At 44.6% G+C, this 14064-nt stretch overlaps 1 protein-coding gene across 1 annotated transcript in view; it reads left to right on the plus strand.

Annotated features, from left to right (window-relative positions):
* The window catches only part of LOC124775313 (frizzled-4), a 473590-nt gene that overhangs the window by 428839 nt on the left and 30687 nt on the right, over positions 1 to 14064 (plus strand). The gene's annotated exons all lie outside the window — the stretch shown is intronic.

Below are 14064 nucleotides of genomic sequence, written 5' to 3' on the forward strand. Positions count from 1 at the left end.
ATATTTGGCAAGCCTAATTTGATATAGCAACCTCAACTAATTGCTTTATTTATTGTGTTTGTATGATAATGAAAAACGGAGAGCAGTTTTTTCAAGATATACATTTTCTTAAAAACACTGTATCACAAATAGCTTTAACAAGATCCAAGAAAATATTCAAAATAGTGTTATTTTAAGTAAGATATTTGCTTTACATACTTAGCAGTTATTAAGGCAATGAACAACTTGAACTACTAGCAACTCGCTCAATTCGTTCCAACACTTAAGGCTAACAATTACTGGCATTAAGAAAATGATCGATTACATTTATAACATTAAAAGTACCAACACAAACACAACCGTTAGTCACTTCATTCCAGAAACAATCATTTCTCAAGACACACTACATCCTGAAATCGTAAAACTTACATTCAATAACTGGTTACTGATAATTTACAGAGATTACAACGTGATTAAATGCGTTTTGAGCACTCGCACAGAATGTAAGAAAATACTGCTAGGCACATACTTAAATACAGTTCAGTTGCCAAGTGGCAAGCAAATTGAGCGTGGCACTTTAACAGTAACTTAATAACTTTAACACGACTCTCCGTAATCCAATGACGATGCACCAACCTGTTCTCTTTTGTCACAGCAATATTAGAAATACGGTTACAGCATTGGGCAGTTTCCTTCCTTCATCAACTGACCGGTGAAGACCATTTGGATAACCATAAACAACTTATTTGCTTGTCCAACAACATGAAGGGAAAGGCGACCAGTTACAGGACCGAGGAATTGTGTTCTAAAACAGACTTAACATTACTAACAAGGGAACCTCCCCATCGCACCCCCCTCAGATTTAGTTATAACTTGGCACAGTGGATAGGCCTTGATAAACCGAACACAGATCAATTGAGAAAACAGGAAGAAGTTGTGTGAAACTGTGAAAAAATAAGCAAAATATACAAACTGAGTAGTCCATGGGCCACATAGGCAACATCAAGGAGCACGTGAGATCAGGAACGCCGTGGTCTCGTGGTAGCGTGAGCAGCTGCAGAAAGAGAGGTGCTTGGTTCATGTCTTCGCACAAGTGAAAATTTTACTTTCTTTATTTTTGCATAGTTATATCTGTCCGTTCGTTCATTGACGTCTCTGTTCACTGTAATAAGTTTAGTGTCTGTGTTTTGCGACCGCATCGCAAAACCGTGCGATTAGTAGACGAAAGGACGTGCTTCTCCAATCGGAACCGAAAACATTTGATCGAAAGGTCATAGGTCAACCGATTCCTCCACAGGAAAACACATCTGATATATTCTATACGACACTGGTGACGGCATGTGCGTCACATGACAGGAATATGTTGTCGGCCCACCTAACTTGCACACTTGGCGAATGGGTAAAAAAGATTCTTCTACCTTGCCCGATTTAGGTTTTCTTGTGGATGTGATAATCACTCCCAAAAACGTGATGAAAACGTAAGAGTTTGTCACATAAACTGAAAATGAAAAATTAAAGTTTTCACTCGATGGAAGATTTGAACCAAGGACCTTTCGTTCCGCAGCTGCTCACGTTACCACGAGACCACGGCGCTCCTGCAATCCCAGTCTCCTTGATGTTGCATATCTTCCCATAAACTACTCAGTTTGTATATTTTGCTTATTTTTTCACAGTTCCACACAACTTCTTCCTGTTTTCTCAATTGATCTGTGTTCAGTTTTTCAAGGCCTATCCAATGTGCCAACTTATAACTAAATCTGAGGGGGGTGCGATGGGGAGGTTCCCTTGTAAGGAGAACCGTAAGCTTATATTGCTTAAAGGGGCGTTTGGTCCACGAGCATTGACATACGGCTTAACTCCGTTATCAGACAAGAATGAAACATTCAGGTTTCCTGACTGTAGGAAGTTACTGCCAGTCTGAACTAATGAGGTTCAGTATATGTGATTACACCGAGCACGACACGGCAACGGAGTCTTTAAAGTTTTGAATACTTTCAGATTAGTCCATGTACTTGAGCTGACCAAACCGCACCACAAAGTCACATGCAGACGCATGCTTGAGCCTACTACACTTGTGACGCCTTTAATCAGAGTACACAGTTCTAAGTATTAAGCTCGATTCGTGGGAAACATTCACAACCAGCTCTTCGTTAAACTCAGATTTGTCGGAAGCGTACCAAGGCTCACCGTTTTCAATCGCCGGAATTGGTCTCATCAAGCAGCGTACACAGTGGTATCAATAGACACGAGGCCACCACTGCACAGCTCCACGGACCATCTCAGCAAAAGACGAAGTAGCCTACCAAGACAGCAACAATCGACTATCTACGGGCCGGTCTCCACACCCCATTCGGGCGCACAGCACTCCTCCAAAGTCCCTCTCGCGATCGCCGTCCGCACGCGTCTTCTGGTACGCGCCGCAACCCCACGTCTCGCGGCTAGTTTCTCTACCTCTCTAAACGCTCGCAAAGATGTTCTTCCCACCTCTCCCCCCCCCCCCCCCTGCCATTCAGCCATTCAGTACCATCGCTCAGGGCGTTGAATAAATAATGCAACACAATTTTTTTGTGAAAGTAGGTTGGTGTAATTCAGGATTCCAGTACATCATATTATTCTCCACTCTTTTGGCTATAGAACCTTGTTTTTCAACATCGTTCAATGCGATAGCCTTACGCCACCTTACTAGGAGGGTCTGTATGCCCGCATGGTTACCACTATATTGGTCGACGTCACAGCCAACCTCTTGCTGCATCAATAACACCCCCGTCATCCACGTATTGCTTCCCGCGGCGTGGATCTTTCAGTCATGGAAGTCAGGAGGTGCGAAATCTGGGCTGTAGGGTTGATGAGGAAGAACAGTTCAATGAAGTTTCGTGAATTGTAAGGAGTGCAGACTTGTATGAAGCCTTGCTTTTTCAAGGAGAACATTTGCATTTGGAGGTTGACGAACACCATTCAGGAGTCACATCTGTGTGCAGCGAGCGAGCACGTGGAAAATCTGACAGGTTTGCGTGACCTTGTTGCGATGATGACAGAAGCCTCGTCCGATGAATCACCGTGCTTTTGTTCTCTGCCAGGTCTCTGCAGAAATTCTGCAAGCGCCTATGAATATCATCGATGTTGTGTTTTCCGCCAAAAGAAACTCAATTGACAGCTCTCTGATTAGAACGCACATCCGCTACAGGCGCTGTTTTTTAAGGCTACGATAGCACCACCAACTGTCGGTACTTCATGAAACTATAGGGATTGAAACGGGAATATTCCAAGATGTTCCACAACAAATCCCGCATTTTTTCAATTGAAACTGTCCGAAAAAAGTGCAAACACAATGTATACAATAGGGTCGGCCAGGATGTGCAGACTGCACGAGTGCACGACGTTTTGCATACGCTTGGCCTCTCTCACATTGTCTCAGCAGTTCTTGGTACGTGTACGCTTTACTCGCCCACCGACATTTCATGTAGCTATGCAGTGCGGCATTTTTCGCTCGGCACGACTGTCTTCAGTTCAGAAGAATCGTGGTGTCGGCGCTGTTTGCCCTTCGCTATTTGTTCGTGGTATAAACCAAGTTTACAGTTGCAATGGCTGTTCTCACAAAAAGCGACAGTCTAGCGTTCAATCATAACAAGCCTTTAAAATTGAATGGGATTGGCAGAAGAGAGGAATGAGAGTTCTTAGTATCTACGGTCCAGTCACATAATCGACAAGTACCGCGTATTTGCCTTGAAGCGACATTGTAGCACTATGCAGATAGAATTCAGAGATCTGGCTGACAATGAAACAGCAAAAAATTACAATGATCAACGGACGGTTTGTACATCAAGAAGCACTAAGTGCTAAATTTGTAGGCATGTAGTAAGTGATGAAACTGGAGACATGAACAGAAAAATTTTCTGAAGTCACATGCATTATTACACTGTCTGTTCTAACAGTTTTCGATGGAACTGAACGAAGAGTATCGAGACGTTAGGCACAGTGATAGGGAAATACATACAGATCTTGAGATCGTTGGTATCTTGCTGTGTAACCACTTCACTGTGTTAGTTGTTTTTTCTCTGTGTCTAAGAGTCTTCTCATAAACACATCTCATAATTTACTACTTGATGTTTTCTGCATGGTCGCAACTGCACTGTACATTGGCCTACGGCTCTCGGTAGAAACACACGTCCACATTACAATACCTGACCTGCTACCCAGGGGCTTGGTTATGCCACACACACTTGGAGGTACTAACCAACATAAAAACGTACTATCCGTAATAGCTATAATTATTAGTCTGCAGCCGGCCGGATTGGCGAGCGGTTAAAGGCGCTACAGTCTGGAACCGCACGACCGCTACGGTCGCAGGTTCGAATCCTGCCTCGGGCATGGATGTGTGTGATGTCCTTAGGTTAGTTAGGTTTAAGTAGTTCTAAGTTCTAGGGGACTTATGACCACAGCAGTTGAGTCCCATAGTGCTCAGAGCCATTTGAACCATTTTTTATTAGTCTGCAAAAGTAGTAAATACTGGTGTGATGTTGTTCAGTACACTGTGGTCAGAATGGTTCAAATGGCTCTGAGCACTATGGGACTTAACATCTGAGGTCATCAGTCCCCTAGAACCTGGAACTACTTAAACCTAACGAACCTAATGACATCACACACTTCCATGCCCCAGGCAGGATTCGAACTTGCGACCGTAGCGGTCGCGCGGTACCAGACTGAAGCGCCTAGAACCGCTCGGCCACAGCTGCCGGCACACTGTGGTCACTCATCGGTACAAATATTTGAACTTATGTGCCTAACACCCTGAAGATTATTGCGAAGTACGTTGCTTAAGTCAAGGGGCACTCCGGGAACGATTTTTGGATTTAAAACCTGCTGTTGTTGACTTTCTGAAGGAAAAGGGAAAGCAGAAGCCAAAATTAAAACGCCTGGAATGTATTGTAGTCCAAGTGGACTTGACTGTACACTGCCCGCAATAAAATGTTACAAGGTGAGAAACAACTTATTTCTGATTTGATGCGAATGAAGTTAAAAAGAACATCGCGTTCAGGAAGCGGCAAATTCTGACAAAAAACACCGTTCACTTTCCTAAGCTCACTGGCCTTTAAGAAAGAGAGAATTTTGAAGAATTCATTGTGGCGTTGAAAGAATTACAGGGATAATTTTCTAAAGGTTTGGAGGAAACCGCCAATCTTACAACTGCATTTGAGCTCTTTTCGAAACAGTGTGCCATTCCAGTTGAAATTTCTGCTGCAAACGTGCAGATAGGACTGATCGATTTGCCATGCAGTTCCCGTTTAAAAGGCAAATTCATGTACGTTAAAACTGTCCACGAGGTCTACGTTCGTTTCCTTGGCAAAAGGTTCCACGTTTCCATAATGGGGCTGCAAACGTGATATGTATCTAGATCAACATATGTGCTTGAAGGACTTTCTTTCGATTATGAAACTAAATAAGTCACGATTAGATGGCGCCCTGAGCGAAGGAAATCAGCGAAGTTGTGTGCATCTGTCTGTATGCCGCCAGTTTGTACCAGATAAAATTTCTGTCATGTCTTCAGTGCTCAAAAATAATGAAACAATGGTAAAAACTTTGCTTCATTGTGATCTATGTTGGGAAATATGAAGCAAGTCGTTTAGTGTTCCTTGCGCGACTGCATTGTCATTTAAATGAAGGCCGTTTCCGGTTTCCCCGTCTTCCCCCTCCTCTCGCTCAGACAGAATGGCGTGGTGGTGGGAGAAGTGTGCAGCCAGGCGAGAGAACTAATCACATGTGTGTGGGCACTGAATGCGTGCACGACTCTGGACATCCCTGGTATACAAGGTGTTAATCAGGTATCACCATCATACGTATAGTGAGATTAAAGACAATATTCTTCCTTTACACTTGATGATGTGATATATGTTGCAAGGTCTTCTGCATATACTGCAGTGTCGACTGTCAGTGGGTTTGTGATAACCCTTGGTTGAGCATATTCGTTGATGTAGTCTATGGGCTACCACCCTCATATACAGGTGGCGCAATTGGGAGGTGCCTTCCTCCCGTTCTTCATTTGTTATTGGTGGGGCGTTGAGGAGTCCATGATCTGTGTCTCTCTGCTATTTGCCGCCTGTTTTCCACTAGTCTGGCGCTCTGAGCAGTTGATAACAGGTTATGAACTGCCATCAGGTTTGCAATGAAGAAGGTTGTCTCTGCCAAAATGTAGGTTAATTATTCTTTGTTGCGTGCTTTTTGAGACTCCCAGTATTATTTGAAGATAGGCTGATTTGACTTCCTCCAGTCATTTGAGATTGGATATGTGAGGTGTCTCCATATAAGTTGTATACCGTATGATGCAGTAGGCGCAATTTCTATATTCGGTTGGCTCAGGGCTGTTCTCATGGATAGTAGTATCAGTTTATTTATCAGAAACGCAGCATCAGTCTTCAGTGATGTGCCTGGGAACCATATGGCCCATCACCTGCAGTGTGATTCCTAGGTGTTTGTAGCTTTTTACTACTTCCAGTCGTTGCACCCAAGGTTAAATTTGTCATTGTTTCCTGAATTTCCTAGCCTCTGTCTTGTTCCTATTTTGGACGAGGTTGTTTTCCGGGAAACAGTTTTCCACTTTGTTAATAGCTTCTTTGAAAGGGTTCTCTTCTCTATGATAGCAGTGTCACATCATCAACATACATCCTCATTCTCACTTCTTCTGATTGTATCCTGTGGATCATGACATGGGTACGTACGTTCAGCATAGTGGGACTCACAGGGTCACACTGCAGTTACTGAAGATGAGGGCCGCATAAATCATTCCCCCTACTCTTTATTCGGAATGTTCTAGTTGCAGTCGATACATCAGCATATTAATCGTATACGCTTTCGATCTAAATCACGTTTACAGAAATGCAATTAAAATCCATTTGCCTATACACGTGGTAATTCAGATCTCAGCATTAATGCCGCCGCGTTTTAGAAGTGCGAGCAGTCCCATTGCTAGCTAGCTTAAGAAACACTTCGGCTAATGAACGTTTTCTGGCTCTGGCGAGTCTAATGGAGAATTCGAAACATTGTAGAATACGTTTGGCAGCTATGGAGCCGTTTATTTCCTGGGGTGGTGCAGAATTATCCTACTAAATTTACTCGCTAATAACAGTATTTTGTTATGTAGATAAACATCCCGCATGATTGTCGCATAAGTGATGACAAAAGTAGAAAATGCATGTTTTTGAGTCCAGAAAGCTCTATGCAACAGAAACTGCAGGTCATTTTGCCATTTTCATTGCGAAATTGCCGGCTTATTCATGTCTGGGGTAATAATAGAGGGCTGCTTGCCTGGGTTGTCTGCTAGCGTAGTGAAAGGTGTTTGCTACTGCAAGGGAGGTCTGGTTTGTTTTCGGTTCTAATCTCGATGGAGGCAGATAGACTGTCAGTAAAGCAATTTCAAGAAATTCTCGCGCCCCCAATACGTTTTATTGCTACCTGTATTCTGTACCGCCGCCCTGTGGACGTCAATATGAAACTCTTGTAGAATTTCATACTTGTTACTGCATACTTTTTCCGCTTCTGTCAACAATTGAATTGACGTAAGTGTGGCACTGAATGATTTTTAACTGAATTTAGTTATGAATATTCACGCACTGCTAAGGCTGCACACTTTCATGGTAGGTCAGCAACGGTAATCCAGTGTGACTGGTCTGAACGTTGACACAGACCGTTTCACGGCCGAATGCGCATAATATTTTTCTAATTCGTGACGATCTGGGGTACTTTGTCTCACTAAAACAGTTATGTTATCTCGATAAGCTGAAATTCATTTTTATTAGTACAGTTCATACTCATTAGCGTTTCTTCTTTTATTTATATCTTATATTTACGTGTTGTGTTTAACACACAAATCAGCATTAATATGGTCTTACACATGATTGAAAACAGTCTGACAAAGTTCGGATAGTTTTTCAATTTCACGCCTGTGCACAGTATGTTGGTAGCATTTCCTTGCCTTGCCTGTTATGCTGTGTAGCAGACTTCAAAGCTGTGCGGATCAGCATAACGAAAAGGCGAGGGGTCTCGCTCGTTTTGTCCACGACTGTACATAGTCAGTTGGGAAGGAGCAAAGGCTGTCTCTTAGGAAGGCGTAAAATGAATTTTTATCTGATACTTTAAATATAAAGACTTTGCTTTTATTTTTGGTGGATTCGGATGTTGCGTTGGTCACTCTCGCTGCAACGCCCTTGTGGTTACTGATCCCACTATGTGTCATAGTGCTACCTGTTTGCTCAGGATTATTTGTTGCTGAGGTGTCAAACATCTTTTCGCAACCATTGACATTTCGAGTCGGCTCCTGAACGAATTGCTCTAAAAAATTTCGGTGAAAATCACCTGTTTTGATGTATATTTCCGCCAACATATCGAGGGAAGACTGGATTCTCCACCAGTTATAACGAATTTTCTTTGAACTTTTCAGCAACTGAATCATCTGAATCGGGGTCGGTAAAAGGAACAAATTATTAATTTCGCTATAAGATGAACCACTTTAAAGAGCAACAAACACGCCGTCATCAACTGTATTAATCTATCCTTTCTGCACACCGTTAGGTCCTTCGTAAAAATTTCAGCTGAAATTATCTCCGCCTTTAACTATCTTCCGGTACCTACAGCAATTTGAACTTCAGTGCTTTCTGTTAGCACTTGAAGCTCTGGTTCTTTCCCAACACAGCTACGACAATTTACCACTAAAATACTATGACATGTCTACCCTCTTCCTGTGCTTGTTCTGCACCCTTGAAGACTGAAGCCCTTTCTGTACTTTCCCGAGACGCTCCCCAATCTAAAGAACCACCCAGCACCCTCCACACAACCTCAGCTAACCGTGCAGCCGCTTCCAGTGTATGGTGGATCCCCGACCTAATAAGCAGAACCAGGAAGCGCGCCACCCGATGGCACAAGTGGAGCAATCCGGAGCCTACAGTCGCGGAACTGTCTAAGCCTCTGATTCAGAACTTCCACTCACCTCTGCACCAAAGGTCCGCAATCGGTATTGCCGGCGATGCTACAGGCGGTGAGCTCTGCCTTCATCTCGCAAGCAGGACTGGCGGTCTTAACCACTTCAGGTAGCCGCCCGAAACCAGAGAGAATCTCATTCGATCTAAAGTGACCCCTATCGTTAGTACCGACAATGGACGCCACCTGCATGTATCCATCATGGATTCTGGTAGCGTTTTATTAGAGGATTATTGCTACGGACTTAAGGATCTGACTTTCTGCGCCAAGCAATTGGTTTAGCTCTTCCAATACTCTGCCCCTGTTTACCCCGTCAAAAGCTTGTCTGTATACAGCGAAGATTTCTTTAGACAGGGCTTCTCTTATGGCTTGGAGAAGGCGTCCCACTGATTGGGTGGGTTGATCTTCCAAAAATGAAGGCGTGATATTCCAAGGCTATCATTGTCATTATGTTGTCATGGATCTTTTTAAGTATGATGTTGTTCGTTACCTTGAGCGGTGCACATTCAAAGGCGATTCTTAATCTACATCTACATCCATACTCCGCAAGCCACCTGACGGTGTGTGGCGGAGAGTACCTTGAGTACCTCTATCGGTTCTCCCTTCTATTCCAGTCTCGTGTTATTCATGGAAAGAATAACTGTCGGTATGCCTCTGTGTGGTCTCTAATCTCGCTGATTTTATCCTCATGGTCTCTTCGCGAGATATGCGTAGGAGGGAGCAATGTACTGCTTGACTTCTCGGTGAAGGTATGTTCTCGAAACTTCAACAAAAGCCCGTACCGAGCTACTGAGCGTCTCCCCTGCAGAGTCTTCCACTGGAGTTTATCTATCATCTCCGTAACGCTGTCGCGATTACTAAATGATCCTGTAACGAAGCGCGCTGCTCTCCGTTGGATCTTCTCTCTCTCTTCTATCAACCCTATCTGGTACGGATCCCACACTGGTGAGTAATATTGAAGCAGTGGGCGAACAAGTGTACTGTAACCTACTTCCTTTGTTTTCGGATTGCATTTCCTCAGGATTCTTCCAATGAATCTCAGTCTGGCATCTGCTTTACCGACAATCAACTTTATATGATCATTCCATTATAAATCACTCGTAATGCGTACTCCCGGATAATTTATGGAATTAACTGTTTCCAGTTGCTGACCTGCTATATTGTAGATAAATGATAAAGGATCTTTCTTTCTATGTATTCGCAACACATTACACTTGTCTACATTGAGATTCAATTGCCATTCCCTGCCCCATGCGTCAGTTCGTTGCAGATCCTCCTGCATTTCAGTACAATTTTCCATTGTTACAACCTATTGATATACTACAGCATCATACGCAAAAAGTCTCAGTAAACATCCGATGTTATGCACAAGGTCATTTATGTATATTGTGAATAGCAACGGTCATACGACACTCCCCTGCGGCACACCTGTAATCATTCTTACTTTGGAAGACTTCTCTCCATTGAGAATGATATGCTGAGATATTCCTCTGTAGAAATCCGGTGAGTTCTACGATCCTTGCCCTTTGTAGATCACTTGAACTGTCGATTCTCTCCATATTTTGGGAATGTCCATGATTTCTAGGCACTTGTAGAACTGTGCTGTCCAGAGTTTCGCAGTCTCTAGCATTGCTCCTTTTGTTAGCTCATACGAGATATTGTCTGCGCTGGCTGTCTTACGAGCTTTACTTCTTTCAGTTGCTTGCCATACTTTAGCTTCTGTTATTATTTCGTTTTCAGTAAAGGGGGTACTGCCCTCATTTTGATAATGCGAGCTCTTCTTCTTCTGGAGTACGTTTTCCCATACTGTCAGGAAAAACATGGAGTTGTCTATGTTCTCCGTGGTTCCAGGGCTTTTCTCCTGCTTCCTATAAAGTTTGTGTTACACTACTGGTCATTAAAATTGCTACACCAAGAAGAAATGCAGGTGATAAACGGGTATTCATTGGACATATATATTATACTAGAACTGACATGTGATTACATTTTCACGCAATTTGGGTGCATAGATCCTGAGAAATCAGTACCCAGAACAACCACCTCTGGCCGTAATAACGGCCTTGATACGGTTGGGCATTGAGTCAAACAGAGCTTGGATGGCGCGTACACTTACAGCTGCCCATGCAGCTTCAACACGATACCACAGTTCATCAAGAGTAGTGACTGGCGTATTGTGACGATCCAGTTGCTCGGCCACCATTGACCACACTTTTTCAATTCGTGAGAGATCTGGAGAATGTGCTGGCCAGGGCAGCAGTCGAACATTTTCTGTATCCAGAAAGGTCCGTACAGGACCTGCAACATGCGGTCGTGCATTATCCTACTGAAATGTAGACTTTCGCAGGGATGGAATGAAGGGTAGAGCCACGGGTCGTAACACATCTGAAATGTAACGTCCACTGTTCAAAGTGCCGTCAATGCGAACAAAAGGTGACCGAGACGTGTAACCAATGGCACCCCATACCATCACGCCGCGTGATACGCCAGTATAGCAATGACGAATAGACGCTTCCAATGTGCATTCACCGCGATGTCGCCAAACACGGATGCGACCATCATGATGCTGTAAACATAACCTGGATTCATCCGAAAAAATTACGTTTTGCCATTCGTGCACCCAGGTTCGTCGTTGAATACACCATCGCTGGCGCTCTTGTTTGTGATGCAGCGACAATGGTACCCGTAGCCACGGTATCCGAGCTGATAGTCCATGCTGCTGCAAACGTCGTCGAACTGTTCGTGCAGATAGTTGTTGTCTTGCAAACGTCCCCATCTGTTGACTCAGGGATCGAGACGTGGCTGCACGATCGGTTACGCCATGCGGATAACATGCCTGTCATCTCGACTGCTAGTGATACGAGGCCGTTGGGATCTAGCACGGCGTTCCGTATTACCCTCCTGAACGCACCGATTCCATATTCTGCTAACAGTCATTGGGTCTCGACCAATGCGAGCAGCAATGTCGCGATACGATAAACCGCAATCGCGATAGGCTACAATCCGACCTTTATCAAATCCGGAAACGTGATGGTACGCATTTCTCCTCCTTACACGAGGCATCCCAACAACGTATCACCAGGGAACGCCGGTCAACTGCTATTTGCGTATGAGAAATCGGTTGGTAACTTTCCTCATGTTAGCACATTGTAGGTATCACCACCGGCGCCAGCCTTGTGTGAATGTTCTGAAAAGCTAATCATTTCTTCCTGTCGGTTAAATTTCGCGTCTGTAGCACGTCATCTTTGTGGTGTAGCAATTTTAATGGCCAGTATTGTACATTATGGTGTACTCAACAGGGCGGTGGTGCCACAGAAAATACTGAGTCACTTTTATCTCACTGTTGACTGTTGTCGAAGGCGTTTGTGTTTGGTGGAATGGGACTCGAGGCTGAACACTTTTCCCGAACTGTGGAGACACAAGCAGTATAGATCCGGACACACTCCCTAATGCCTGGCAGGAAACCGCACACTCTTCCCCCCGTGCTGGCACAGTCCCACATGTGTTGTCACAACTGTGGGACGTGGTGGAGCCACGGCAGCGAGCTGCGCCCACGGCCTGCGTCCAGGCGGCTGCTGCTTTTGCGCCGCGCCTCCGCCGAGGCGCTAAGCGGCGCTGATTGGTCGCCAAACACGCGCCCGGGTCATCGGCACTGCCGTTAGACAATGCTGCCGGCGCTCGGCTGACAACGCGCTCTTTCTGCCGGTCTCCCCTCCCCCACACCTCCCCCTTCCCTTCCTGGACCGTTTTATTTCTGCCGGCCCGCTTTTTGTTTGACAAGCCGGCTCGCATTGGCAGCAAACAGCTTTCCGCTGTATACGATTGGTCACTCCGAAAGAGTCGAAAAATAAATCCGATTTCTGTTTTTTCCGAAAACAGACGTCACGTCTTCTCAGAGTGCTCTTCTTCATACTGACGCTTCTTCTCTAACCACTTACTGAAGCGTACACAATACGGTTATCTTGGGAAGTTTGCTCTGGAACGTTCCGTAAGCAGGGATCTTATTTCAAGGAATCGAAATGGTAGCCACGGACTATTTCTTTCGGTGTTAGACACAGTAGCCAAGGACGATTTCTTTTAGCTGTTAGATACAGCAAGAAATCGTTTCTGCTCATATCTGGGGTGTGAGGTGTATTCTGCACTCCTCAAAAAATACTTGTTGTCACGTTACCGGTACTGCTCCAATTTACTGGTTGCCGTAACTAAAGTTCCTAGTACCTAGCAAAATTTAAAAAAAAGGTTCAAATGGCTCTGAGCACTATGGGACTTAACATCTGAGGTCATCAGTCCCCTAGAACTTAGAACTACTTAAACCTAACTAACCTAAGGACGTCACACACATCCATACCCGAGGCAGGATTCGAACCTGCGACCGCGACTGAAGCTCCTAGAACCTCTCTTCCACAGCGGCCGGCTAGCAAAGTTACACCTGCCTCTATCATACATAATACACTATCCAACCATGACAACGATTTAGTTGTTGGTGAGCGACCCACGTAGCGCAGTCTAATTTTCCTATATCCATCCTCAACCTCTGATGCATAATGAGACAACATCTGATCAATACACTCTGAAGTGCCAAAGAAACAGGTACAGGCATGTGTATTCAAATACAGATATATAAACAGGCAGAATACGGAGCTCCAGTCGGCAACGCCTATATAAGACATTTAGTGTTTGGCGCAGTTGTTGGATCGGTTACTGATGCTCCAGTAGCAGGTTCTCAAGATTTAAGTGAGTTTGTACGTGATGTTATAGTCGGCGCACGAGCGATGGGGCACAGCATCTCTGAGGTAGCGATGAAATGACCATTTCACGATTGCACCATGAATATCAGGAATATGGCAAAACATCAAATCTCCGACATCGCTGAGCCCGGAAAAGTTCCTGCAAGGACGGGGCCAACAACGACTGAAGAGAATCGTTCAACGTGACAAAGGTGCAACCCTTCCGCAGATTGCTGCAAATATCAATGCTGGGCCATCAACAAGTGTCAGCGTGCGAACCATTCAACGAAACATCATCGATATTGGCTTTCGGAGCCGGAGGCCCATTCGTGCACGTCAAAGCTTTACGCCTCGCGTGGCTGTAGAAGCTGGTGGAGGCTCTGTAATGGTATGG

The sequence above is a fragment of the Schistocerca piceifrons genome, chromosome 2 (assembly GCF_021461385.2).
Source record: "Schistocerca piceifrons isolate TAMUIC-IGC-003096 chromosome 2, iqSchPice1.1, whole genome shotgun sequence".
Classification (NCBI taxonomy): Eukaryota; Metazoa; Arthropoda; class Insecta; order Orthoptera; family Acrididae; genus Schistocerca; species Schistocerca piceifrons.